Source organism: Cibotium barometz, chromosome 42 (genome assembly GCF_041138505.1).
Source record: "Cibotium barometz isolate CiBa-2024 chromosome 42, ASM4113850v1, whole genome shotgun sequence".
NCBI classification, from domain to species: domain Eukaryota; kingdom Viridiplantae; phylum Streptophyta; class Polypodiopsida; order Cyatheales; family Cibotiaceae; genus Cibotium; species Cibotium barometz.
The window spans coordinates 45,101,584-45,127,357 of NC_141087.1; the positions used below are offsets into that span (position 1 = coordinate 45,101,584).

The following is a 25,774-nucleotide window of genomic DNA, read 5'->3' on the forward strand; positions in this document are numbered from 1 at the left end:
TTTGTTTTGAAATTTCCCAGGTGCCAGGAGCCAAGAAAAGAAGGCGGCCTGTAGAAAAAGCCTGTAGGAGGCTACTGAAGTCTGCCCTGAGCAAAAACGAGCTGCTTCCAGGGCCAGAAGATTGCATGCGTGGCTACCTGCTAGGTTGTTGTCGATGTTCAATGAGCTGGGGCGTGGACAGAAGTATGCACGTCAGGGGAGCAAGATGCTAGCCATGAGATCAGAGACCGTGGAGTGTTAAGAGTGGGCTGCTGTGGCTGTGGGATAGTTGGAAACAAGGAGCCTTGGAGGTCTGTTGCCGCGTTTTGCTGAGAGCTGATTGAAGCACTTCTTCACATCATCAAGGCTAGCCATGTTATATGTTGTGTGGTGGCTGTAGACAGAGATATGCTCTCATGAGGTATTAGATACAGAGAGCTCTTCTTGTAGCATCCAATGGGTTGTCCAGAAACATAGAGGAGAAGCCACAAGAGGAGGATTTGGCCAGGAAAGTTGCTGAAATTTCGAGAATTTCAGATCTGTTTTGGGTGTTTTGATTTGTTGTATTTTTTGTGAAGGTGCTGCAGGTCAGGAGCTACAGGAAAAGAGTGTTTTCTGAATTTCTAAGTTGGCTGCAGCAAAACAGCAGCAGAAGGGGTAAAGCAAGAGGAGTTTTGTGAAGTCTCGAGTCAGTTATATGCAAGTTTTGTGGATTGTTTTGGAGCTGAATTGTATAGCCCTGTTGTGGCACTGAAATCTGAGATGTTTTGATGCCAGGAAATGTATGAAAACAATCTGAAATTGAGCTGAATTGTAAACTGAGTGTAATCTCCTGTGTGAGAGCATACCGGACGGGTTTTCTAGGAAGTTTTGTGTAAAGAGTCAAAGCTGGAACTGAGCTCTCGTTTACATGCTTGTAATAGTTGCTGTCCTGAAAATACAGTTTTGTAAACTTGAAGAAAAGCTTTGAGGATAGCCCACCTCAGATATGTATCTTGTCCTGGAGTTGGGTCCGGATATCGAAGAACTGTACTTTGAAGATGGTTCTACGGTTGAGGTTGTTTATTCTGAGAGTGATGCAGGGTACTGGTCAGTCATAGTTCATATCGCTGAGGGAGAGTGGGCTGATTATGAATGGGTGTTAGATGAAGATGGCTCTGAGGATGTAATGGATGTTCAACTCTGTAAAGACGAAGACTTGTATTGAAATAAAGTTTTGTACATACTCTTGGGTCTGGTGTTCTGGGTGTGTTTGTATCAGTGTGTGGAAGTGTGACACTCTATAAAGGCATATATAGCTATACCGCTTCCGTGTCATAAACGTTATCGTGGTTGCTTGAGGCAGGAGCTTCAGAGATGCCTGGTTGGGGGCAGTATTGATATTCTGATGATGCAGGAGCACCATTTGAGTGAGCAGGATTCGGAGATATGGTTTGGTGATGCCTGGTAGATGGGACACTTTTTGGTCTGCAGGTTTTGGCCCCTTGGGTGGGCAGGGAGGAGTATGTATGGTCATTGCCGATGCATGGCGGCAGGCCATTGTGGATCACGGGGTCACTGTGCCTGGTAGAGCGCAGTATGTTATTCTAAGGATGCACGATGAGCACATTGGTGTGCTCAATATCTATGCGCCCGATCATGCTAGTGCCAGAGTAGAGTTTTGGACCCTTGTTACAGATGCATTGCCCGAGGCCACACATTGGTGTGTTGGGGGAGACTTCAACATGCTTGAGGACCCGGCCGATAGGGTGGGAGGCAGTCATGTTACAGTGCACGGCACGGAGCTTGCAGCTTGGGAGTGATTTTGTATGACACTGCGGATCACTGATGCATGGCAGCATGAGGCTTTCTCCCATTCTCAGGACAGTCTTAGTTTTTCTCGGTCGGATCGCCGACAGGGAGGGACTAATCTATCACGGATTGATCGCTTCTATGTGGGCGACAGGTTCGGGGAGCGTGGTGGCTCCGTTGGCATTCTCGCTGGCACCTCTTTCTCAGACCATGCACCAGTTATTTTGACTCTTGAGGAGAGGACACAAGAGACCAGCTTGCAGTTGAGGATCCCAGAGAGGATACTTACAGACCCCAGTCTTTTTGAGGACATTGAGAGGATATGGCAGGATAGCCAGAGCTCTGACCTGGATGCAGCAAGCCAGTGTGCCCAGGGGCTCATCGAGCTCGGCTCTTTTTTGCACGCTACAGCCTTGACACGGCTGGGAGAGACACGAGAGCAGGAGCGTCGTTTGAGACGTAGCCTTGCTTCGCTCCAGCGCCTTCAGGAGCAACAGCCTACATGTGAGTGGGTGGCATCCCAGCTGAGCCAGGCACGCCAGGAGGTTAGAGAGGCAGAGGAGCAGAGACACGAGTTTTACTATCATCGCCAGGCCTCTCAGTGGAATCAGCTTGGTGATAGAGTGACTAGGGGGTTTTTTGAGAGCCATGCTCGGGCAGGAGTACGCCAGCTCAGGAGGCAAGACGGATCGTTAGCCACTGAGCCCGAGGAGATTAGAGCTATTGCCACTGAGTTCTACAGAGACCTGCTTTCAGCAAAGCCAGCCACGGAGGCACGTGATGCTTGCAGACAGACTGTGTGGGCTGCAGAGGAGGGTCACAGATCGTATGCGCACAGCTTTGGGTGAGCCCCTTTCAGAGGATGAGCTTGGTGAGGCTTTGAGGGCCCTCCCGCGTCATAGTTGCCCTAGGGAGGATGGATTGACGCCTGCCTTTTTTATGCGCTATTGGGACCTTTTGGGGCCAGGCCTCCGCATGGGTTTTCAGCATGTTTTGGACACTAGGGTGATGCCACAGAGTTTTTCAGAGGGCTTGATCTTACTTATCCCCAAGGGGGAGGGAGTGTCATATGATATTCGGCAGTGGAGGCCTATTACAATCCTCAATACTGTCTACAAGGTCCTAGCCAAGGCCTTGAGTTTGAGGATCCAGCCCTTCCTTGGGGATTTGATTCATGCTACCCAGACAGGATTTGTCAAGGAGCGCAGTATCCTTGACAACATTTTCACCTTCTGGGAGGCGACGGCCCGAGCTAGATTTCTCGGTGAGGACTTGGTCGTTATGCTTCTCGATTTTGAGAAGGCATACGATAGAAGCTCGTAGCCAGGTGTTGATGGCAGGAGGACGGGGGTCGAGTTTTGAGCTGACCAGATCAGTCGGTCAGGGATGCCCTCTCGCTCCGTTCCTTTTTCTTTTCTTTGCAGAGGCTATGAGCATGTATCTGACAGCAGAGGAGGTTGGTTTGAGAGGACTCCAGCTTCCAGTCCGGGGTGAGCACTTGCTTGATTCTGAGTTTGTTGATGACACGGGATTGTTTTTGCATGGCCAGGAGGCCAATCTACAGAGGGCAGAGCAATCTCTACAAGTTTTTGGTGTGGCTTCGGGAGCATTGATCAATTGGCGCAAGACAGTGGCTTTTTGGATCAGTAGCGCCCCTACTCCAGCATGGAGCCCAGACCCGGGTTTTAGATGGATTCCTCCTGGCACAGCAGTGCGGTATCTGGGATGCTAGATTGGCCTTGATTTGTCACCTGAGCAGCAGATCGCCCCGCTTCTTCTGAGCATTCGGAAGAAGCTTTTATATTGGAGTACAGCTCGGCTTTCCTTGGCTGGGAGGGTGGTGGTGACAAATCAAGTGCTTTTAGCGACTATGTGGTATATCACGTCTTGTTGGATTTTCTCAAGCTCTTGCATCAGCCAGGTTCAGAGGCTGATCAGGAACTTTCTTTGGTCTGGGCGAGATGGTCAGCCGGCCCGGGCTAAGGTTGCTTGGGCATTAATTACTCTTCCGCTGGCCCAGGGAGGCTTGGGCATTATAGATCCAGCTGATCAGAGTAGAGCCTTGTTGGGGAAGCTTATTGTTCGGGGGCTGCTTCCAGGCGCTGAGCCTTGGAAGGAGCTTCTTTTTCAGAGACGGCTGTAGGCTAGAGCTCCCCCAGCAGGGGACACTTGGGCACCAAAGATACGGTGGATCTTCACAGAGATGAGGAGGACAGGCCTCAGTAGAGGATGGGAGGACAGATTTGCCTTGAGTATCCTGCGAGCTTGGGAGTTACTGCGACCGGGGCTTTCTCAGAGACCTCCCACTTGTGAGGAGGAGCGGGCCAGACAGCCGCTCATCTAGGGCCCCACGGTACACACAGAGCAGGGTCATATGCTGGGTTCTCAGCCTCGTCTAGCCTGGGGACCATTGGCAACAGGCCCTGCACGCAGTTTTGGAGATTGGCAGGCCTTTTGCAGTCTCCCGGAGGAGATCCAGGCGGAGAGGCTGAGTCATTTCAGAGGGGGGCTGATTATGAGGGATGACATTCAGGAGGCTCTCACTGAGGAGTGGTTCACGCCTTTTGAGCCAGCGACCCCACGGTGGATGGGAGCCTTTACACAGTTGGAGATCCTGATTGCTGTCAGAGCTTGCACTGAGGATGGTAGATGCCTCTACTATGAGATACAGGATGAGGGCAGACTTCAGAGAGTGGAGGCGGAGTCGCCTTTGGTTGCAAAAGAAATCTTTCAGAGGATACGGGTAGCGGCCGCTGCTTCTCGGAAGTGGCATATTAATCCAGACCCTGCAGATGTGGACTCTAATTGGTGCATATGGGCATATGTTGCACGTCCCTTGGCCCGGCTCCAGTGAGACCCTGGCGAGTACGAGTGGCATGATCCTTATGCGTCCTCCAAGGCCACAGAGATCACCTTTTTCCAGTACACTGTCCGGTTGGGGAGGCATATTTTGACTGCGAGGAGGACGGTCCCTCCAGCTGCATCGGAGCATTGGCGTGTAAAGTATTGCCACTCGTCTCTTGTCTATGCACTGATGGGTCTCCGTATACGTAGCAATATCACTGTGTCTGAAAGTATCCTCAAAGTATCATGCATCTATTCTAAGGGCTCCGTTGCAATTCCACACCGTGAATCGCAAGGTCTCATAGGCCGCACACCGTCAAGCGGGCCTCCTCTCCGTAATGATGACTCGGCCATCTCTATATACCGCCCATTTTCCCTCTTTCCTTGCCTCAAGCACACGCGGCATGTGTTCCTTCCGGTGTGCTATCTGTGCCAGTGTAAGGTCCTCATCCAAATAAATCTTTTCCCCCTTAAGGGCCATCCTTTTGGAGAGGAAGGCCTTCTTCTTCTCCAAGTCACCAAACCTAATGATCAATATCTTCGCCCTGGTTTCATCTCTGCCTACTCGCCATGCTCCGGTAATGGGTACTTCATTGGCTCCAATTTTTGTTGCAAGAGCTTTTGCATCCTCTTGGGGATTATCTTCCCACCCAACTACACGTACATGTAAGGCACGTGCCCATCTCTTGGCTTCCTCTTCCAATGTAGCATTCATCACCTCTGCTTTATTGACTGGTGTATCCTTCTGTTTTTTACTACTTCAATCCATGGGTTGACTTCCTCAATTTGTTTCTTTGTGGCACTGGCAATTTCAGCCCATGAATGCATTTCCTTCTCACCTCCAGCCACTTTTGCCTTACATGATTTCAAAGTGTTTTGCATTTCTGTGATGTCTTTTTCGCGGTCAGCCATACATGTCTTCAAAGTGCCTTCATACGATGCGACTGCTGTGGCAATCTCTCAGAGCATGTCATCCTTCCATTTCTGCATCTCTTTTTTCATTTCCGTGTGCATCAAGGCTTGGGCTAATTCCATCTCAACCCGTACTTGGGCTTGCATTTCTCCCTTCAATTGCACATATATCTCTTCCTTCAGCGTTTCGTGTATCACTTTCCTTTGGGCATGCATCTGCTCGGTCCATTCCTTTTCAAGCTCCTGTTGCATGGTGTTCATCTCTGTCCTTATGTGAAGCTGTATCTCCTCATAAAGGGCCTCATCTCGTCGGGCCATCTTCGTAATCCTTCATGAGCCAGGGGACATGATTCCTTCCCTCAGTCTTCTGCGGTAGGCATTTGGTGCCTTCGTGGGGGTGTGAAAGGTTGTCTCACCATCCTGTTGTCGTGCGTGATCAATGCCATGTACCTTCTCAAGGCTAATTCCAGAAGGGGGCAACCAGATAAAGACTGAACCGGAAAAAGACCAGATTTTGGAGCATCAAGTGCTGAATTGGCTGTAGGGGACCAGGATGACAAGGCAGGCTGCAAGAGGGGAGTGTCGATTGGACCAGACTGAGGTGGCTGCAGAGGCGCATCACCTTTAAGGATATTAATGCCAGTCGGCTGGCCGACTGCTCATTTATTGGTTCAAGAGCCTATAAATAGGCCAAGATGCTCATAGTTCTAGCCATTCAATCCTCTAGGGATTGGGTTAGTAGGAGTCCCATAGGGGGACAGAATTTTGGGTGTTATCGCCTTTTCTTCAAGGCAGCCTAGGGCTGTGTGTAAGAGTACCTTTTTGTACTATAGCAATATACTGAATTTCCAGCATATCTCTCTCTCTCTCTATATCTGCGTTTTGCATCAAATGGTTTGCCAGGAGTGTTTAGGGCTGAAAGAAGACTCCTAGAGCTTCCGCGTATTATAGTGGTATCAAAGCCTACTTCAAGTACAAAGATTTAGCAAAGAAACCAGAACTTTTTCTCGCTCGTGTGGTTGGTTTTTAGACGCCGGTGGACTACCCCTTTCGAAGTGACTCCTGTCCCGACGGTTGGTTTTTAGCCTCCGGAAGCCTCCGAACGTCTCCCACACAAATAGTGAATCGTCAGATTGCGTTCCGGAAAGGAATTGCATTTTCTTGCTATGGCGAGCTTCGACGACGAGAGAGACCAAGAACCATGGGACCAGAGTGCACCAGGCAGCCCAGCTAGGGCACCAGGCTTGAGTGTCACAGACATGTTCCAGCAGATGATGCGAGCAATCGCAAAACAGACAGCCAAGTTGGATGCGCAGAAGGCACAGATCGTGGCTCTGGAGGAGCGTACCCGCTCTCCAGCGTCACGTTTTCCATCTCCTCCTCCCTCTCCTTCCGTATCCCAGATACCAAATCCTCGACACAGGGACCCTCTCACGGGGTCACAGCCGCAGCCAAGCTCGTTGCTTGAGTTGCAGATGCGTGCATTGGAGATCCGACAACGAGAAGACGAAGCCATGCAACGCGTGGAACACGAGCGTTACCTCCGAGCTTTGGACACCGGATTGACACCGGCGGCACCCTCGAATCATTTTCCCGAGAAAATGAACTTTAGTAAGTATAATGGTAAACTCGATCCCACAACTCTTTATTCATGGTTACATCAATTTGAAGCTTACTTTGCCGCAGTTAGGGAAACAGATACTGACAGAGTGATCTTAGCCAGTTGGTACTTGGAAGGTGAGGCCATTCCTTGGTGGACTCACTGGGCTCATGCCAACACCCGAGCAGGTATGTTAGAATGATGAGAAATCTCAAAGAAAACACAGCAATCTTGGACCTTTTCTTGGCTGGGAATACCCTGCCCTTGACCTGAATCCTTCACCCCTTTGCTTTACACCCTCTTGGCTTTGTCTAGCCTCTTATGCTTGAGCTTTTGGTGGAGAATGAGATGAATGATTGGGATTATGGGCAATTCTATTTATACTACCCCATCAGGAGCAGTCGGCCAATGCTACAGTAGTCGACCAGCATTAAATGCTCCCACGACCAGAAATTCAGCATTAAATGCTGAATTAAATCTCATTAAATGCTGCATTTTTTTCCTAAAAGGCTGGGCATGGGCCTGCTTCCAGAGGGCTGGGCACAACTTTTGCCCACAATCCAAGGGCTGGGCTGCCTGTATGGGCTGCCCCATACTTGCGCTAAAGCCATATAAAGGCTGTAAACTCCTGGAAATTGCCTTATCTTTGCCCTGGGGCTGTCCTACAGCCCCTCCATGGCTGGTGGGTTCAGCCTAGGCCTTCCTGGCCCTCATGGGGGTGGTTCTACACCATTCCCATGCCCACACTAAGATCCGGGGTAGCCCTATGGGCTGGCCCCTTGTCCTAAACACTAACTACTCAGTGATCTGGCATCCGGTACCATACCAGATACACAGAATCGAGAAGAACTCCCAAGAGGTTTGTTGGTGGTGTTTCACAAAGCCAAAGGGGATGGCAGTCCTGTGAGCCAGATAGGTTCTCGGGCAACAGTTCCAAGGGAGGTTTATCCTCCAAGGGCGATGTGAGAGTGCCAGACTCATTTCTCACAGGAATGAAGACCAAGACAATGTTCAGAGTCAGGGCACGAATGGATTGTGGACTAGATGGAACAGATGCATAGATCTTCGTCTAAGACAGAGTGTTTTGGAGAACAGGCCGGGCTTTCAGAGAAAAGGGTTGCCAGGGATGGATGGATGACAGAGGGATTTCGGGAAAAGATTGGGATGATAACAGTCATCCAAGAGCAGGTTGGATTCCCGTCATCAAGTTTAGCAGAGGGGGATGTCATGTGCATGATCAATGCCATGTACCTTCTCAAGGCTAATTCTAGAAGGGGGCAACCAGATAGAGACTATGAACCGGAAAAAGACCAGATTTTGGAGCATCAAGTGCTGAATTGGCTGTAGGGGACCAGGATGACAAGGCAAGCTGAAAGGGGGGATTGTCGGCTGCTAAAAATGGCTATCGGCTGGACCAGACTAAGGCGGCTGGAGAGGCGCATCACCTTTAAGGATATTAATGCCAATCGGCTAGCCGACCAGCAGTCGGCCAGCTCATTTATTGGTTCAATAGCCTATAAATAGGCCAAGATGCGCATAGTTCTAGCCATTCAATCCTCTAGGGATTGGGTCAGTAGGAGTCCCATAGGGGGACAGAATTTTGGGTGTTATCACCTTTTCTTCAAGGCAGCCTAGGGCTGTGTAAGAGTACCTTTTTGTACTATAGCAATATACTGAATTTCCAACATATCTCTCTCTCTCTACTCTCTCTCTATATCTGCGTTTTGCATCAGATGGTTTGCCAGGAGTGTTTAGGGCTGAAAGAAGACTCCCAGAGCTTCCGCGTGTTACACATGTTCCCCCTCCAGGGGTTGATTTCCCCTACTAGTTGCTACCTATAGGAGAGAAAAGAAAGATATATTAATGTCTATAGGAGGCCAAAGTGGCCTATGAGAAGACAAAAGCACGAATACATCCAAAACTCAAGGATACTAAATGTCCCGAGTAGAAAATGAAAAGCATAAACTCAAAAAAAACTAGCTATAACATGTGGCCAAAGAGGAACTAGTGGCCTGATACAACTGCCAGAAAAGGGCATGTGTGGAACAGGAAAAATGATAGGCTATGGGAAGCAGTTGAGATAGACTCATCCCACAATGTCTCGCATAGGTCGATCAAGCATAGACAGGCTAATGCACCGAGGTCGTGCCGCACGACATTGTGCCAATATCGCTTGTATCCTTTGATAATGTCTCGGCTGGGGCCGCGGCCCAGCGGGTCATGGACGTCGTGCTCTACATAGCTCTCCAGCTCTGTCCAAGGTGACTCCTCGAGGTGGCTGTGTGGCCCCAATCGATGTGTGGCCAACGGTGTGCGGGGTCGCTGCTACTCTGAAGAAGTTAGTAAGGGTGCGCTGGCCTGTGTCTCGGACATGTCCCCCCTGTCTGGAGCATAGGATGTGGTCTCGGTGTCTGCGCAGCTCAAGAAGAAAAAGCCCAAGGCAATGCTGGTCTGAGTAGTCCAACACTCTGGACAATGGCCCAAATCCATCTCAGAAGAGGCAATGAAAGCGCCCCCGGATCTCGTAGTACATTGGGCACCGACATATGTAGTGCTCCTCAGTCTCTGGCTCCAGCTGACAGAGCTGGGAAATCCGATCCTAAGGGGCAAGGGAGACAGCTCCATATCAACCGGTCTCTATCCTCAACTGATGTGAAGACATGCGGATCTGGCCAATAGCAAATCTGACTCCATGAGAGAGGTGAATGTCCATGTACCTCGGGCGAACAACAAAACCATCAGGGGATAAGTGGAGAAGATGCTCTCGGTAGAAAGCCATCTTCGTCCCTAGTGGCTCGGCCGGTGTGATCCATGTGCGTGCTATGTGTAGCTGAATGATATCCATCCTAATGATCTTGTTGAGCTCACTCCGGCTCAACTCCAGGAAGGTGGAGTGTCATGTGCATGAAAGATGCCATGGACATTCTCAGGTGTTGGTCCAGAAGAGGCAGCCAGATAAAGAGTATGAACCAGATAGAGTTAGGATTTTGAGCACAAGATACAGAAGAGGACAAGTGTCGGACTTGGAGAGCAAGGCATGGAAGAGAAGGAAGGCTCTGTTGGCTGCACACAAGTGCTGTCGGTTGCATCACAGTGGGAGTCAGCTGTATCAGAAGAAGGGGCTTCAGCGCTTCAGCGTTTTTGGTGGCCGAGCAACATATATGCAGAAAAGGGGCCCTGTCGGCTGGCCGACTGCTCCAGTCCAAGTGTCCAAAGGCCTATAAAAGGCGTAGGTGCTCAATGTTATGTTCATTCAACTGATAAGAGTTGGATCCTTAGGGTCCTAGAGTAGGACAAGATTTTGGGTGTTTACCACCTTTTGTATAAGGCAACCTATGGCTGTAGTGGAGGTACCTTTTTGTACCATATTAATATACTTTCCAGCATCTCTCTCTCTCTCTCTACTCTCTCTTCATATCTGCATTTTGCATCAGCATGTTTCCAGGAGTGTTTAGGGCTGAAAGAAGACCCCCAGAGCTTCTGCGTGTACATTGGTATTAGAGCATCAGGCTCAACAAAGCTAAACACTGAATCAGCCCCATATGATGGTGTACAGGTCCAAGGTACAGGAAAGTACACGGATACGAAGCCCAGGGCAAGGAACACAAAATCGGAAAGAGCTCCCAGGAGGTTTGTTGGTGGTGTTCCACAAAGCCAGAGGGGATGGTAGTCCTGTGAGCCAGATAGGTTCTCGGGCAACGGTCCCAAGGGAGGATTATCCTCCAAGGGGTGATGTGAGAGTGCCAGACTCATTTCTCAAGAATGAAGACCAAGACAGTGTTCAAAGTCAGGGATGGAATGGATTGTGGACTAGATGGAACAGATGCATAGATCTTATTCTGAGACAGAGTGGTTTTGGAAAACCAGGCCGGGCTTTGAGAGAAAAGGGTTTGCCAGGGATGGATGGATGATAGAGGGACTTCGGGAAAAGATTGGGATGATGACAGTCATCCAAGAGCAGGTTGGAATCCCATCATCAAGTTTAGCAGAGGGGGATGTCATGTGCATGAAAGATGCCATGGACATTCTCAGGTGCTGGTCTAGAAGAGGCAGCCAGATAAAGAGTATGAACCAGATAGAGTTAGGATTTTGAGCACAAGATACAGAAGAGGACAAGTGTTGGACTTGGAGCAAGGCATGGAAGAGAAGGAAGGCTCTGTCGGCTACACACAGGTGCTGTTGGTTGCATCACAGTGGGAGTCGGCTATATCAGAAGAAGGGGCTTCAGCGCTTCAGTGTTTCTGGTGGCCGACCAGCACATATGGAGAAAAGGGGCCCTATCGGGTGGCCGATTGCTGCAGTCCAGGTGTCCAAAGGCCTATAAAAGGCGTAGGCACTCAATGTTATGTTCATTCAACTCCATAAGAGTTGGGTCCTTATGGTCCTAGAAGAGGACATGATTTTGGATGTTTACCACCTTTTGTATAAGGCAGACTATGGCTGTAGTGGAGATACCTTTTTGTACCATATTAATATACTGAATTTCCAGCATATCTCTCTCTCTCTACTCTCTCTTCATATCTGCGTTTTGCATCAGCATGTTTCCAGGAGTATTTAGGGCTGAAAGAAGACCCCCAGAGCTTCCGCGTGTTACAGGAAGTCCACGCTATACTGTAAAGGTGGAAGGCACTCCATATGCATACTGTCAGGCGTTTTTTTGAGAGGTCTTTTTGGTCAGTGTACATATGGATGCGTGGCGTGTGTGAAGGTTTTGCCTGTGAATGCATTGGCAGAGTGATTTTGTGGATGCTTTTGTTTTGAAGCCTGTCTGGAACGAGGTCTTCTGGAGGTAATATCAGCCGTCTGGCCGCTTGAAGGGGTAGCGCGTCCAAGAAAAAGAATGGGCATCGAAAGGCTGTATTTGGAATGTGTACGGAGGCATGGGCATTAAAGACTGAAGGGGCCGGTGTTGCCTTGGGAGCGAAGGTGTGTGGAGTACGGGAAAGCAACCATTGATGTGGCCAGTGTTGCCTTTAGCATGGGTGTGAAATAGAAGGTATGGGGGGTGGCCATCCTTAGGCATTAGGAGAATAAAATAAAAAAAGGATAACGTGGCCAGCTGGCAACATGGCGTGGAGCGTGGAATGGCTGCCAACGTGCAATTCTCGAAGCTAGTAGAAGGTGGTGAGTCGGCAGCCTGCAGATGAAGAAAAGGCGTCGACCGCGTTGTTTTGAATGGGGGCTTTCGGGCGTGTGCAGCTACGAGTTGGAGTTGCAAGGGTTCGTGTGGCTAGGCGCAGCCGGGTGATACTGCAGGGACAAAGAGGATAGCAGGTAGCGGGCGCAGCCAGAGGCAACAAAGTAAGAAGGCCCCCCTTGGTGAGTGAGAGGCCGACGTGTGGGCGAAGCTGTGGTGATTCGGCAAGCAAGAGGGAGCCGCGTGCCTGGTGTGAAGGGAACGCAGCCTTGTGGAGTGAAGTGCAGCTGGTAGTCAGCCTGAAGGGATTTAGAGCTGCTGCAGCGACAAGATAAGCGAAGGGAAGAAAACAAGATGGCTGGCGTCGAAGGCGACGAGAGGGAGGCCGTCTTGGGCCTGCAGTGTAGTGGGTTTGCAGAGATGATGTGAAAACGTGGAGCTGCAGCCAGGTGGAAGCCGTTGTGTAAGCTCGGGTTCCCCCCTTGAGAAGTGCAGCGTAGAGGTAGCTGCAGGTGAGCGTGGAGCGCTGTGGAGCGCAGCTGGTCGAAGGACTGAAGGACATGCGTAGGCAGAGAAGAAGAGAGCAGCCGTGTGAGGGAGCTGCTGAGGGCTAGGTGCAAGGAAAGAGTGGGCCGCCTTGCAGAGGCGTGTTGGAGAAGGCAGAGGCTGGTGGGGCGCTGCCTGTGGGAAAGAGACGGGTGCTGGCATCAAAGGGAGCTGCTAGAGAGGACAAGAGGGATGCAGATAAGCTGCAGGTGACAAGCTGGCTAGTGTGGGCCGCCTTGAAGACAGGGCTGTGGACAGCAGAGAGGGTGCCGAGTGAAGCAGAGAGAGATAAAGTGTTGCTGCTTGGTGGTGGGCCGGTAGCAGGGCAGATAAGCTGCCTGGGTTTGTTGCGAGCTGACAGAGGATCAGCACAGAGACAGAGAGAGAGAGATGATGGTGTAGCTGCTGCTGACGACACATGCAGAAGTGATGGGTCGCAGAGGACTCGAGGGTTAGCTGGTGTGGGCGCCTTCTGGAGTGAGAGTGGCCGGGTTCTTTCTGGTGTGTATTGGTACAGCAGGCAGGCGAGTTTCGTGGTGATCGGGGATGTGGTGTATCCTCGGCAGTGACAGGTCTGAGTGTGTGTTTGTAAGTGGTGTGAGTAAAGCTTCTGTGTCGGGAGAAGCTTGTATGAAGTGTTGATTTTGAAATATACTGCTAGGTGTTTGCTTTGGTCTATGGTGCCCCTGTTTTGAGCTGTCTTTATGGTGTGGGTGGGTGGCGAATGTTGAGAAAGTGTTCCAGCCGGTGGCTGGTGGTGCCCCGTTCGTGGTAGTGTTTCCAAGTTTGGGAGGTGGAAGAGCTATAGAGGCAGGTTCTTTCTTCTTTTTTTCACCTCACATCCTTCTGGTGCCCCCACTGAGGATTGCTCTGGCGTTGTTCTTTGCCTAGAAGGGCGTGTGTTCCACTGAGGAGAGCTCAGGGATTTGTACAGGTTGTCATGATGTGGTCTTATCCAGAGTTTCATGGCAGGAAGGGTGAAGATGTGTGTGACTTTTTGGAGCAGATGGAGTTGGCATGCATTAGCAATCATGTGACGGATGAAGAGCAGGTTCTGAAGTTGATAAGGATTTTCTTGAAGGGAGATGCCCGAAGCTGGCTTAAGGATTTTGAAGCACAGGATGCTGGTGTTTTGACCTTGGTCAGGTTGAAAGAAGGTCTTTTGGAGCATTTTCAGCAAGTGGAGGATTCTAGTGTGCTTTGGCAAGAGTTGAGTGTCTTGAAGCAGGTACATGGGCAATCCCTGGACGATTTTGTGAAGGTATTTACATGCTTGTGGAGTAAGTGGTGTGTGACATTGAAGCAGGAAATTCCTCCTATGTTTTTGAAGAAGAGCTTGTTCATTGATGGTTTGCTACCTCATTTAAAGGTAAGGGTTGAATTGAAGAATCCCAGGTCATTTGATGATGCTGTTAGGGTTGCTAGGGAAAAGGAAGGCAAGGTTTTGAAGCAGATGGAGATGGGTATTTATCCGTATGAAGGTGTTGTGTCTGCAAGGGATAAGCAGGTAAATTTGGTTGAGGTGGATAAGAGTCCTATGCAAGGTTTGATTAGACAGGAGCCTCAAAGGCCGATACAAGTACAAAGGGGTATGTTTTATATGCCTTCTGATTTTTTTCCAAAGTCTGAAAAGCATGTGCAGGTGAATGAGAAGCAGGTGAAGGAGCAAAGTGCAGATAAGGAGTTGCCAGTGGATTCTTCTTTGGATTTGGACGTCGTGGCTGTTCACCATGACAGTGATCTGGATGACATGCATGCACAGGGAAGCAAAGAGGATGATGCCTTGGGATTGGCTGATGATAAGAAGGAAGAGGAGCTGGATACAGGATGCTTTGAGGATGATTCTCTGATAGATTCTACAAGGGAGGAGGATGGGGTAGAGACTTCTGATGAAGTGAAGATGGCTGGTGATGCGGATGTGGAGAGTGTGGAGGAAGATCCTATTATCCTGGATTTTCTTGGACAGCTTGATGGTGGTCTGGTACCTGTGATGGATGGTATGGATGTTGTTCCATTGAATGCATTAGGTGCTGGGGAGTCTTTGGACGATGATACCAGGGGGGTTGGCAGCATTGAAGAAGGTATGCAAGTAGATTTGGCTGATGAAGAGCGTTGTGTGGTGAGTATTGTGCCTGAGGATGATATGTGGGAAGTTGCTAGCCTGGATGAGCAGGAACCAGAGGTAGAGATGGATGCAGATATGGCTGAGAGTGTAGCTAAGGCTACTTTACGGATTGCTGAAATGCTGAAGGCAAAGTCCATGGATGACAAGAATTCTGAACCAGTTGAGCTGTATGGTTGTGAAAAAATGCCTGAATTGCTTAAGCTGGAAGTGCTTGTGGACACTGCTGTTGGAAAGGATGTGGATTTTGGTGTGCAGAAAGGTCAAAATGCTGAAACCTGGCCTTCACTGATGATGGATGGGATGCTAGATGCTGGAATGCCACAGATTTCGAAGACGAGGAGCTTTGTTGTGGGTGAAGAGCAGAGGCTTGAGGATGATGTTGTGGGTGAAGTGGATGTGGATGATTTTATGGCTATGGTGGATGTTTGGTGTGCGGTGATGCAGCCATGGTGTTTGAGGGATGCTGGGAAATGGGGTGGTGAGTTGCTGTTTCCTTTTGATCCTGGTGGATGACTACTGGAATTGCTGAATGCTGCTGAGCATGAATGCTCTAGCAGATGGGGGGGTGGCAAAGTATGTCAGGCGTTTTTTTGAGAGGTCTTTTTGGTCAGTGTACATATGGATGCGTGGCGTGTGTGAAGGTTTTGCCTGTGAATGCATTGGCAGAGTGATTTTGTGGATGCTTTTGTTTTGAAGCCTGTCTGGAACGAGGTCTTCTGGAGGTAATATCAGCCGTCTGGCCGCTTGAAGGGGTAGCGCGTCCAAGAAAAAGAATGGGCATCGAAAGGCTGTATTTGGAATGTGTACGGAGGCATGGGCATTAAAGACTGAAGGGGCCGGTGTTGCCTTGGGAGCGAAGGTGTGTGGAGTACGGGAAAGCAACCATTGATGTGGCCAGTGTTGCCTTTAGCATGGGTGTGAAATAGAAGGTATGGGGGGTGGCCATCCTTAGGCATTAGGAGAATAAAATAAAAAAAGGATAACGTGGCCAGCTGGTAACATGGCGTGGAGCGTGGAATGGCTGCCAACGTGCAATTCTCGAAGCTAGTAGAAGGTGGTGAGTCGGCAGCCTGCAGATGAAGAAAAGGCGTCGACCGCGTTGTTTTGAATGGGGGCTTTCGGGCGTGTGCAGCTACGAGTTGGAGTTGCAAGGGTTCGTGTGGCTAGGCGCAGCCGGGTGATACTGCAGGGACAAAGAGGATAGCAGGTAGCGGGCGCAGCCAAAGGCAACAAAGTAAGAAGGCCCCCCTTGGTGAGTGAGAGGCCGACGTGTGGGCGAAGCTGTGGTGATTCGGCAAGCAAGAGGGAGCCGCGTGCCTGGTGTGAAGGGAACGCAGCCTTGTGGAGTGAAGCGCAGCTGGTAGTCAGCCTGAAGGGATTTAGAGCTGCTGCAGCGACAAGATAAGCGAAGGGAAGAAAACAAGATGGCTGGCGTCGAAGGCGACGAGAGGGAGGCCGTCTTGGGCCTGCAGTGTAGTGGGTTTGCAGAGATGATGTGAAAACGTGGAGCTACAGCCAGGTGGAAGCCGTTGTGTAAGCTCGGGTTCCCCCGTTGAGAAGTGCAGCGTAGAGGTAGCTGCAGGTGAGCGTGGAGCGCTGTGGAGCGCAGCTGGTCGAAGGACTGAAGGACATGCGTAGGCAGAGAAGAAGAGAGCAGCCGTGTGAGGGAGCTGCTGAGGGCTAGGTGCAAGGAAAGAGTGGGCCGCCTTGCAGAGGCGTGTTGGAGAAGGCAGAGGCTGGTGGGGCGCTGCCTGTGGGAAAGAGACGGGTGCTGGCATCAAAGGGAGCTGCTAGAGAGGACAAGAGGGATGCAGATAAGCTGCAGGTGACAGGCTGGCTAGTGTGGGCCGCCTTGAAGACAGGGCTGTGGACAGCAGAGAGGGTGCCGAGTGAAGCAGAGAGAGATAAAGTGTTGCTGCTTGGTGGTGGGCCGGTAGCAGGGCAGATAAGCTGCCTGGGTTTGTTGCGAGCTGACAGAGGATCAGCACAGAGACAGAGAGAGAGAGATGATGGTGTAGCTGCTGCTGACGACACATGCAGAAGTGATGGGTCGCAGAGGACTCGAGGGTTAGCTGGTGTGGGCGCCTTCTGGAGTGAGAGTGGCCGGGTTCTTTCTGGTGTGTATTGGTACAGCAGGCAGGCGAGTTTCGTGGTGATCGGGGATGTGGTGTATCCTCGGCAGTGACAGGTCTGAGTGTGTGTTTGTAAGTGGTGTGAGTAAAGCTTCTGTGTCGGGAGAAGCTTGTATGAAGTGTTGATTTTGAAATATACTGCTGGGTGTTTGCTTTGGTCTATGGTGCCCCTGTTTTGAGCTGTCTTTATGGTGTGGGTGGGTGGCGAATGTTGAGAAAGTGTTCCAGCCGGTGGCTGGTGGTGCCCCGTTCGTGGTAGTGTTTCCAAGTTTGGGAGGTGGAAGAGCTATAGAGGCAGGTTCTTTCTTCTTTTTTTCACCTCACACATACCATGTAGTTATAACCATGTGCTAGTCTGGGCATACCAACACTCTGTGTCCCCCTGTGATGCGAGTTGTCTGGACAACTCTGTTAGAAGTCATCTCCTGTCTTTATCAGACACCAGGGCCTCTGTTGTGGGTGTGCTTGCCCTTTGTTTTTCTTCTCCGTGGGGCTGTTGAGCTCTTTTATGCAGACGCCATTGAAGTCTCATTGGGACGCAGGATTGCGGATCTTGCGGTATCTGCAGAGTACGAAGGATCTAGGACTCTTTTACACAGGAGGGGATGGAGTCAGACTCCAAGGTTGGAGTGACTCAGATTGGGGAGGAGATCCAGACACGAGGAGATCTACTTCAGGTTACAGTTTTACCCTCGGCTCAGGAGCAGTTTCTTGGAGCAGTAAGAGGCAGCCAACTATTGCCCTATCTTCGACAGAGGCAGAGTACCGGACTGCTTGTGGTACTGCTTGCGGTGCTGCTTGCGAGGTTGTGTGGCTGCGGAGGCTACTAGGCGAGATTGGGTTTCCACAGGAGGAGCCCATAGTCATCCAGTGTGATAACCAGAGTTGTATAGCTATTGCTCCGAACCCGATATTCCATGCCCGGACCAAGCACATAGAGATACAGTATCACTTTGTACGTGAGAAGATCTTGGCTGGTGACATCTTGCTACTTTATTGTTCGACAGAGAACAATGCGGCGGACCTCTTCACGAAGTCTCTACCTCAGGCTACGCTCAGGCGGCACTCCAGCTCCCTAGGGTTGATTTCACAACCAGGAGCTGAGAGGGGGTGTTAGAAGTCATCTCTTGACTTTATCAGACACCAGGACCTCTGTTGTGGGTGTGCCCGCCCTTTGTAGATGTTTTCTCATTTTTTCTCACTCCCCGTATTTTTTTCCCATTTTTTCCTATTTTTACCAGGTGTGGGAGGCAGTTTTCTGCACCCTGGCTGATCCAGATGCTGGCCGACTGCTGGTCAGAGGATCTGGATGCTGGCCGACTACCCCTTCTGGTCCCCGACCTCTCCTGCATGCTGGCCGACTGTGCGCAGCTAGCCGACTGCTAGATGGGGCTGGTCGTGGACATGTAGGCCTAGTCAGCTGCCTTTGCACAGGCCGACTGCATGTACGGGGCCATATAAAATGGTCCCATGGCCCCCACATCATTGTATCTTGTTTTCGTATTCGGGATCTTCTTGTGTATAGAGAAGAGTTACACGCCTATCTCTCTCCTTCTCTTGTGCTATCTATTTTCTGCACTCTACTTGCTCTTGTGGTCTCAGATTTGGTTATCATCTCCGCTGCGTATTTTGGCACACTCTAGCATGAGTCTAGAGTATCTTCTGGGCAGGGTTCCATAATGTGAAATAGAGCTAGGAGGGCCAAATAGTTCATTCCCTCTCTCTTACATCGCACTTGTCCTCAACTACGGACTACAAGTGTTGCTAGCATATCCATATGTTCCAAGTAGATCCATATGATTGCCATCCAATGGGTCATCTTGGCATCGTTGCCACCCAGATACAAATCTTCCTCCTTGGGCTATCTAGCATCATTGCCACCCAAACTAGAGCATGTCCAAATAACCATTATATAAGAAAAATAATGATCAATTCCATTCCAATATATAAACAATGAAGAGGGCTAGAGGTACAATCCCTCCCTCTTGAATCTGTCTGGTTTGCAAGACGTTTATGCCTGTATTGTTGGATTATATCATCTCTAGAGGGTCTACATCACCTTTTCATGATTGTATTGGTCATTTTATGAGACCCTGCATTGGCATATTTTAGCCGATATTATTCAGCATTTTTCTACAATTTTTAGGCATTTTTTAGCATTTTATGCTACTAGTCTGCTACTATCGGCCTGCTACAGCTGGCCGACTAGCTCTCATGAGGAGTATATAAGGGTGGCTCCCCTTTCCCCTCATTTCGTCTCATTTTTCAGTATCCTCTTGAGGTCATTAGCAGCTGCTTCTGCTTCTTATCATTGTACAGCACCTACAAGCTTCCCTCGTGCTCAGTTTCCAACATTTACAGGTCTTGCACTTGGGCCTACATCTGTGTTTTCTATTTGCTTCACTTTCTTTCATGGTATCAGAGCAAAACGCTGACCTGTGAGCAAAAGAGAGCTGCGTTTTCTGTTTTCGAGTAGAGGCTTCGACAGTTTGTTGCATTTTCTGCAGATTGAAGAAGGTGTTGCATTTTCTTCCGGGAGGAGAGGCTTACTCAAGATTGCTGCATTTTCTTCATATGACGCTTAGGACTGTTGTATTTCTGAATTTTCAGCAAAGATTGCTGATTTTTCTGCTGATTGGATTGCTGAAGCCCTCTTCTAGGTGCTGAGGACAGGGATATACAGCTTGGAGAGATCTTTCTTCTTCCTCTCCTTTCAGTTTCCCACCCTTTCTTCTTGTTGTGCACAGCCTGAGAGGAGGATTTGCTGATTTTTTTTATTCAGCCCCTTTCTTAAGAGAAGGTTTCTTGTCAGAGGACATGGCTTCAGGAGATTTCTCTTCTGGTGCTCCTTCTACAGTTTCTTCTCCAATGCTTGGATCTTCCACCCACCCTCTCTTCTACTCTTTCTTGAGGAGGTTTGGATTCTTGGTGGTGATGGCTTCCGGAAACCCTCCCCTTACTTCTACCAATTATCAGATTTGGTCATACTGGCTTGTCCTCAGTTATTGGATCCTATTTATCGGAGAGGTGGAATTTTTATCTACTTCTTATGATGCCTCTCGAGTCTCAGCTGTGGCTTGAACTTCAAAGGCAATATTCGGACTCAGGCATTGCCTCACAACATCAGGAGACTAGGGCCAAAGTGGCCCCCTTGTCAATTTCAGATTCTCTTTCTCCCTCTCCACAGGACACAATCCTAGTGATCACAGCTATGACTTCTTCAATAGAGGTTAGGGTCACATCAGATGAGGCTGAGGATCTTCCACTGATTTCTTCCTCCATTAACATTGCAGATGATCATGCCTACCCTCTCCATTAACATTGCAGGAGACTAGGGCCAAAGTGGCCCCCTTGTCAATTTCAGATTCTCTTTCTCCCTCTCCACAGGACACAATCCTAGTGATCACAGCTATGACTTCTTCAATAGAGGTTAGGGTCACATCATATGAGGCTGAGGATCTTCCACTGATTTCTTCCTCCATTAACATTGCAGATGATCATGCCTACCCTCCCCATGGTGTTGATGATATTTCTCTGGGTTCCCCTCCTATGCTACAAGATATGCTTTCAGAGGAGGATTCCGCTTCTTATGTTCCAGAGGAGGCATCTTCAAAGGGTTCTATGGAATTCTCATTGGTGGTTACTTCCACTATTTTAGAGTCTATTTTTCAGACTTCAACCCTGGCGGATTCAGTTATCCCTCATGATCTTCTTGTGCCAGAGGTTACTTCATTTCCTCGTCCTCCAGAGGAGGGTTCATCATCTGAAGATCATCTTTCTCCTATTGTTGGAGAATCCTTACCCCAAACTATATTTTCATCTACCGTACCTTTGGTGGATTTTGGAGTTGCTACCTCTGCAGTTTCTCCGCTCACTGCCTTATTGGTGGTGGTTCCTAGCCCTTCTCCAAGCATTTTGGTGTCACCGACTCCTACTGCACTAGTACCTACAATTGTTTCTGAGGAGGAGGAGGAGGAGGAGGAGGAGGAGTCTACTACGGTACAGATACTTGTTGCAAATACAAAGGAGGTACCATTTTCCTTGGAGCTATCAGTGGTTCTCTTTCTTGAGAACAACTTCTTTTGGATTGATCCCAGTGCTGCTTCTACATCACCTGCTTTGGATGCGTCCATTAATGTAACTTGTACCTCTTCCTTCCGATTTGAGAGGAGGTGTTCTTCTTCGTCCAGTGTTTGTCGATCCTTTTCAGTCTTATATGCTTTACAGGACATTGATCAACCAAAGGATCCCTGGGACCGAACTTCGGCTACTTTTGGGGTTCTTACTTCAGCGTGCTAGTGTTGGACCGACCCTTTGGCGCTGAAGAGGAGGTGTTGGATTATATCATCTCCAGCGGGTCTACATCACCTTTTCATGCTTGTACTGGTCATTTTATGAGACCTTGCATTGGCATATTTTAGCAGATATTATTCAACATTTTTCTACCATTTTTAGGCATTTTTTAGTATTTTATGCTACTAGCCAGCCAACTCTCATGAGGAGTATATAAGGGTGGCTCTCCTTTCCCCTCATTTCATCTCATTTTTCAGCATCCTCTTGAGGTCATTAGCAGCTACTTCTGCTTCTTATCATTGTACAGCACCTACAGGCTTCCCATGTGCTCAGTTTTCAGCAATAAACATCAGTTTCCAGCATTTACAGGTCTTATACCTAGGCCTACATCTGTCTTTTCTATTTGCTTCATTTTCTTTCATGTACTTCAAATACATCTAAAATAATCAAGACGTTTATGTCTATGCTTCAAATACATCTGAAATAATCAAGACTGATCCTTTGCTAGCATAAAATCTTAGCTTTGTTCCACAAAAATTCCCACGGCTTTCTTTTTCAAAACTTGCAATGAAATAGCATCCACTGCAATTCTCTTGATGAACTTCCTAGCATGATGCCAATCTATTGATCTTTCAATCTCTCTGGCTTCTTGCACTCACTTGTCGGGACAATTTGCAGCCATATGTCCCTTCCTTCCACATTGGAAGCACTTCCCTTCTTTGGCGTGTTCCTCACGTTGCTTTAGGAACAATCTTCTTCGAAAGAGTGGAGGTTTGTCCTCACTCCCATCTTTCTTCTCTTGAGACTCAGCTCTTGATGGGGATCGGTCTTTAAACTTCTTCCTTTAAGGTGGATCCCGATTGTCGTTCTTTGTCTTGCCATCCATCCAAGGCATGTACAAGGCCTCGGCTTGCAAAGCTTTGTCTTGAGCTTCTTCCAAAGTTTTTGGACCAGCCATATACACTACTTGCATAAGCTTTGGTTGTAGTCCATTCACAAACTTTCGCATTTCCATTAGTGGTGGAATAGGAGTAGGAGTATATGAAGTAAACTTCAAAGAAACTGTTCAAAAGTTGTTAAGGTAAGATGCCACATTCTCACCAACTTTCTGCTTTAACCTTTACCTCACCCCACTCTTTCTGCACGTCTACTTCAAAATTTGCGGGAAGAAACTTCTTGTTGAACATAGTCTTGAAGTCGGTCCATGTCTTTGGCTCGGTCCCTTCTTGTACCACCTTTACCCACCAATTCAAGGCAACATCCTTCAAATGCATATGAACCATACGAAGCTTGGACTTTTCGGAGAAGTCCTCGCCTCCAAAAGCAGCATCAAATTGCTTGATAAAGGATAAAGCTTTTTGTGTATATCTCTTTCCATAGAAGCATCGAACTTGACACTCTTCTCTCCCAGCTTGAAGTCTATTTTGCCGGTGGATGCAGGCCCCTTTGCCTTTCTTACTTGTCCTGATGAAGCAGCATTTGAGATAGCAAGCCTATGTGTCATGTGCATGATAAATGCCATGGACATTCTCAGGTGCTGATCCAGAAGAGGCAGCCACATAAAAGAGTATGAACCAGATAGAATCAGAAATTGGAGCACAGAAGGCTATGGGCAGTGTGGACTGAAGCAAGGCTTGGAGAGCAAGAGGAAAAGCCTGTCGGCTGCCCACAGATGACATAAGCTGAAGATCAGAGCGTGTCGGCTGTACCAGAGAAGGTCGGCTGCAAGGAGGCGGTCCAGTACAGGGTGTGGCACAGCACGACTAGCAAAGGAGAAGACCAAGCATCAGTCGATTGGTTCGACTGCAGTCGGCCAGCTCCTGCGTTATTCCAGAAAGACTATAAATAGCAAGCGTGGCTCTTCATTCTAGTCATTCAGTCCTCTAGGGATTGAGTCCCCTTAGGGTCCAAGTAGGGACCAGAAATTTTGGTGTTTATCACCTTTTTATGAAGACAGCCTAGGGCTGTAGCAAAGTACCTTTTTGTACTTTAGTAATATACTGAATTTCTAGCATATCTCTGTCTCTCTACTCTCTCTCTATATCTGCGTTTTTGCACCAACATGTTGCCAGGAGTGTTTAGGGCTGAAAGAAGACTCCCAGAGCTTCCGCGTGTTACATTGGTATCAGAGCATCAGGCTCAGCAAAGCTAAACACTGAATCAATCCCATATGATGGTGTACAGGTCCAAGGTACAGAAAAGTACACGGATTCAAAGCCCGAGGCAAGGAGCACAAAATCGGGAAGAGCTCCCAGGAGGTTTGTTGGTGGTGTTCCACAAAGCCAGAGGGGATGGCAGTCTTGTGAGCCAGATAGGTTCCCAGGCAACGGTCCCAAGGGAGGTTTATCCTCCAAGGGTGATTTGAGAGTGCCAGACTCATTTCTCAGGAATGAAGACCAAGACGGTGTTCAGAGTCAGGGCAGGAATGGATGGTGGACTAGATGGAACAAATGCATAGATCTTATTCTGAGACAGAGTGGTTTTGGAGACCAGGCCGGGCTTTCAGAGAAAAGGGTTGCCAGGGATGGATGGATGACAAAGGGACTTCGGGAAAAGATTGGGATGATGGAGCAAGTTGGAATCCCGTCATCAAGTTTAGCAGAGGGGGATGTCATGTGCATGATAAATGCCATGGACATTCTCAGGTGCTAATCCAGAAGAGGCAGCCAGATAAAAGAGTATGAACCAAATAGAATCAGAAATTGGAGCACAGAAGGCTATGGGCAGTGTGGACTGGAGCAAGGCTTGGAGAGCAAGAGGAAAAGCCTGTCGGCTGCCCACAGATGACATAAGCTGAAGATCAGAGCCTGTCGGGTGTACCAGAGAAGGCCAGAGAAGGCCGGCTGCAAGGAGGCGGTCCAGTACAGGGTGTGGCGCAGCACGACCAGCAAAGGAGAAGACCAAGCATCAGCCGGCTGGTCTGACTGCAGTAGGCCAAAACCTGCATTATTCCAGAAAGACTAAAAATAGCAAGCGTGGCTCTTCATTCTTGTCATTCAGTCCTCTAGGGATTGAGTCCCCTTAGGGTCCAAGTAGGGACCAGAATTTTGGTGTTTATCACCTTTTTATGAAGATGGCCTAGGGCTGTAGCAGAGTACCTTTTTGTACTATAGTAATATACTGAATTTCCAGCATCTCTCTCTCTCTCTACTCTCTCTCTATATCTACATTTTTGCATCAGCATGTTGCCAAGAGTGTTTAGGGCTGAAAGAAGACTCCCAGAGCTTCCGTGTGTTACATTGAGTAGCCTCCCTGTTTCCTCCACGAGAAATAGACTGGGTAGCTCTGCATCCTTCTGAAATGGTGACTCCTTTGGCCTAAAGATAGGCTTTAGCAGCTTCAACTCCTTTGGCTTCGGTGGCTCGATCCTTGATGAAATCTTCAAACATTTGACCCCTTCTATGGTCTTGTTCCCTCTTGGTTCTCCAAGCAAGGAATTCTTCGTCTCCAAGAAATCGTCTGAACTGCTAAAAGTCTTGGTACTCAGCTGAAGACATGGCCACGGTCTCATGAGTAATGGATCGACAGCCTTGGTTCCCATCCTAAAGTCCTGGATCGGCCTAGTAGTTGTTCGCTTCATTAGGCCCTTGGTTTCCCTCTTCTCTTGACATGGTTCTATCACCCCAAGCAAGTTTCTTCAAGAGAAATCCTACTTTGATACCAATGTAAGCCCAGCTGGGCGTGCCGTGACAGATCCAAGCACGTGTCCAAGAGATAGAAATATAGAGAGATAAGATAGATAGAGGGAGAGAGAGAAGGGATTCGGTGAACTTGCCTAGTACACACACACTGAGCAGGGAACAGGCCCTGCCGCCTTTCAAGAATTTATTCAAGAACAATCCACGGGCTTATCAAGCCAGGATCAAAACAACCAATGAATACAAAATCAAGAGAGGCTCAAGCCGTTTTATACCTAAGGAGATCCCTGCTTTTTCCCAAAAGCAATGCTTTTGCTTTGCTTTCTTCTTTTACTTTGCTTTTGGTCTTTTCACTTAGCTTTTCCCTTTTTCACTTTATACAATAAAATATTACTCAAATATGACCAGCGTTTCATAGTTCTTTTATGCTTTATTTTTCTGGCTTCAGGTGTCATGTGCACAGTGGGTATCTACTGTGTGCTATACGCATGCAAGACTAGTTTCGAGGCTTGGGGAAGCTTGGAACTAGGCAGGCTGATTGATGAGCTGAGTTAGGGATATACTAACGAGCAGGCACCCAAGTATGGACGGGCGGGCAGCCAAGTGTGGACGCCCGATGACCGGCCAAGAGCCTATAAAAGGGTGGCCAAGGTTAGTTATTGATTATAGAGAGTCTTGCGAGTTTGTGAGAGCTCTATGGTCTTGGAGCCTGGATCTAGTGCAGACGTGCACCTGCTTTATGCAGCCGAGGCCGGCAGCAATCTCGAGGCCCGCGAG

General features: G+C 48.9%; 1 protein-coding gene and 1 pseudogene across 2 annotated transcripts in view; both read right to left on the reverse strand.

The window, feature by feature from the left end:
• The window catches only part of LOC147614534 (U-box domain-containing protein 52-like), a 154,692-nt gene that overhangs the window by 100,349 nt on the left and 28,569 nt on the right, over positions 1–25,774 (reverse strand). The window lies entirely within an intron of this gene.
• The window catches only part of LOC147614537 (uncharacterized), a 30,277-nt pseudogene continuing 13,715 nt past the window's right edge, over positions 9,213–25,774 (reverse strand).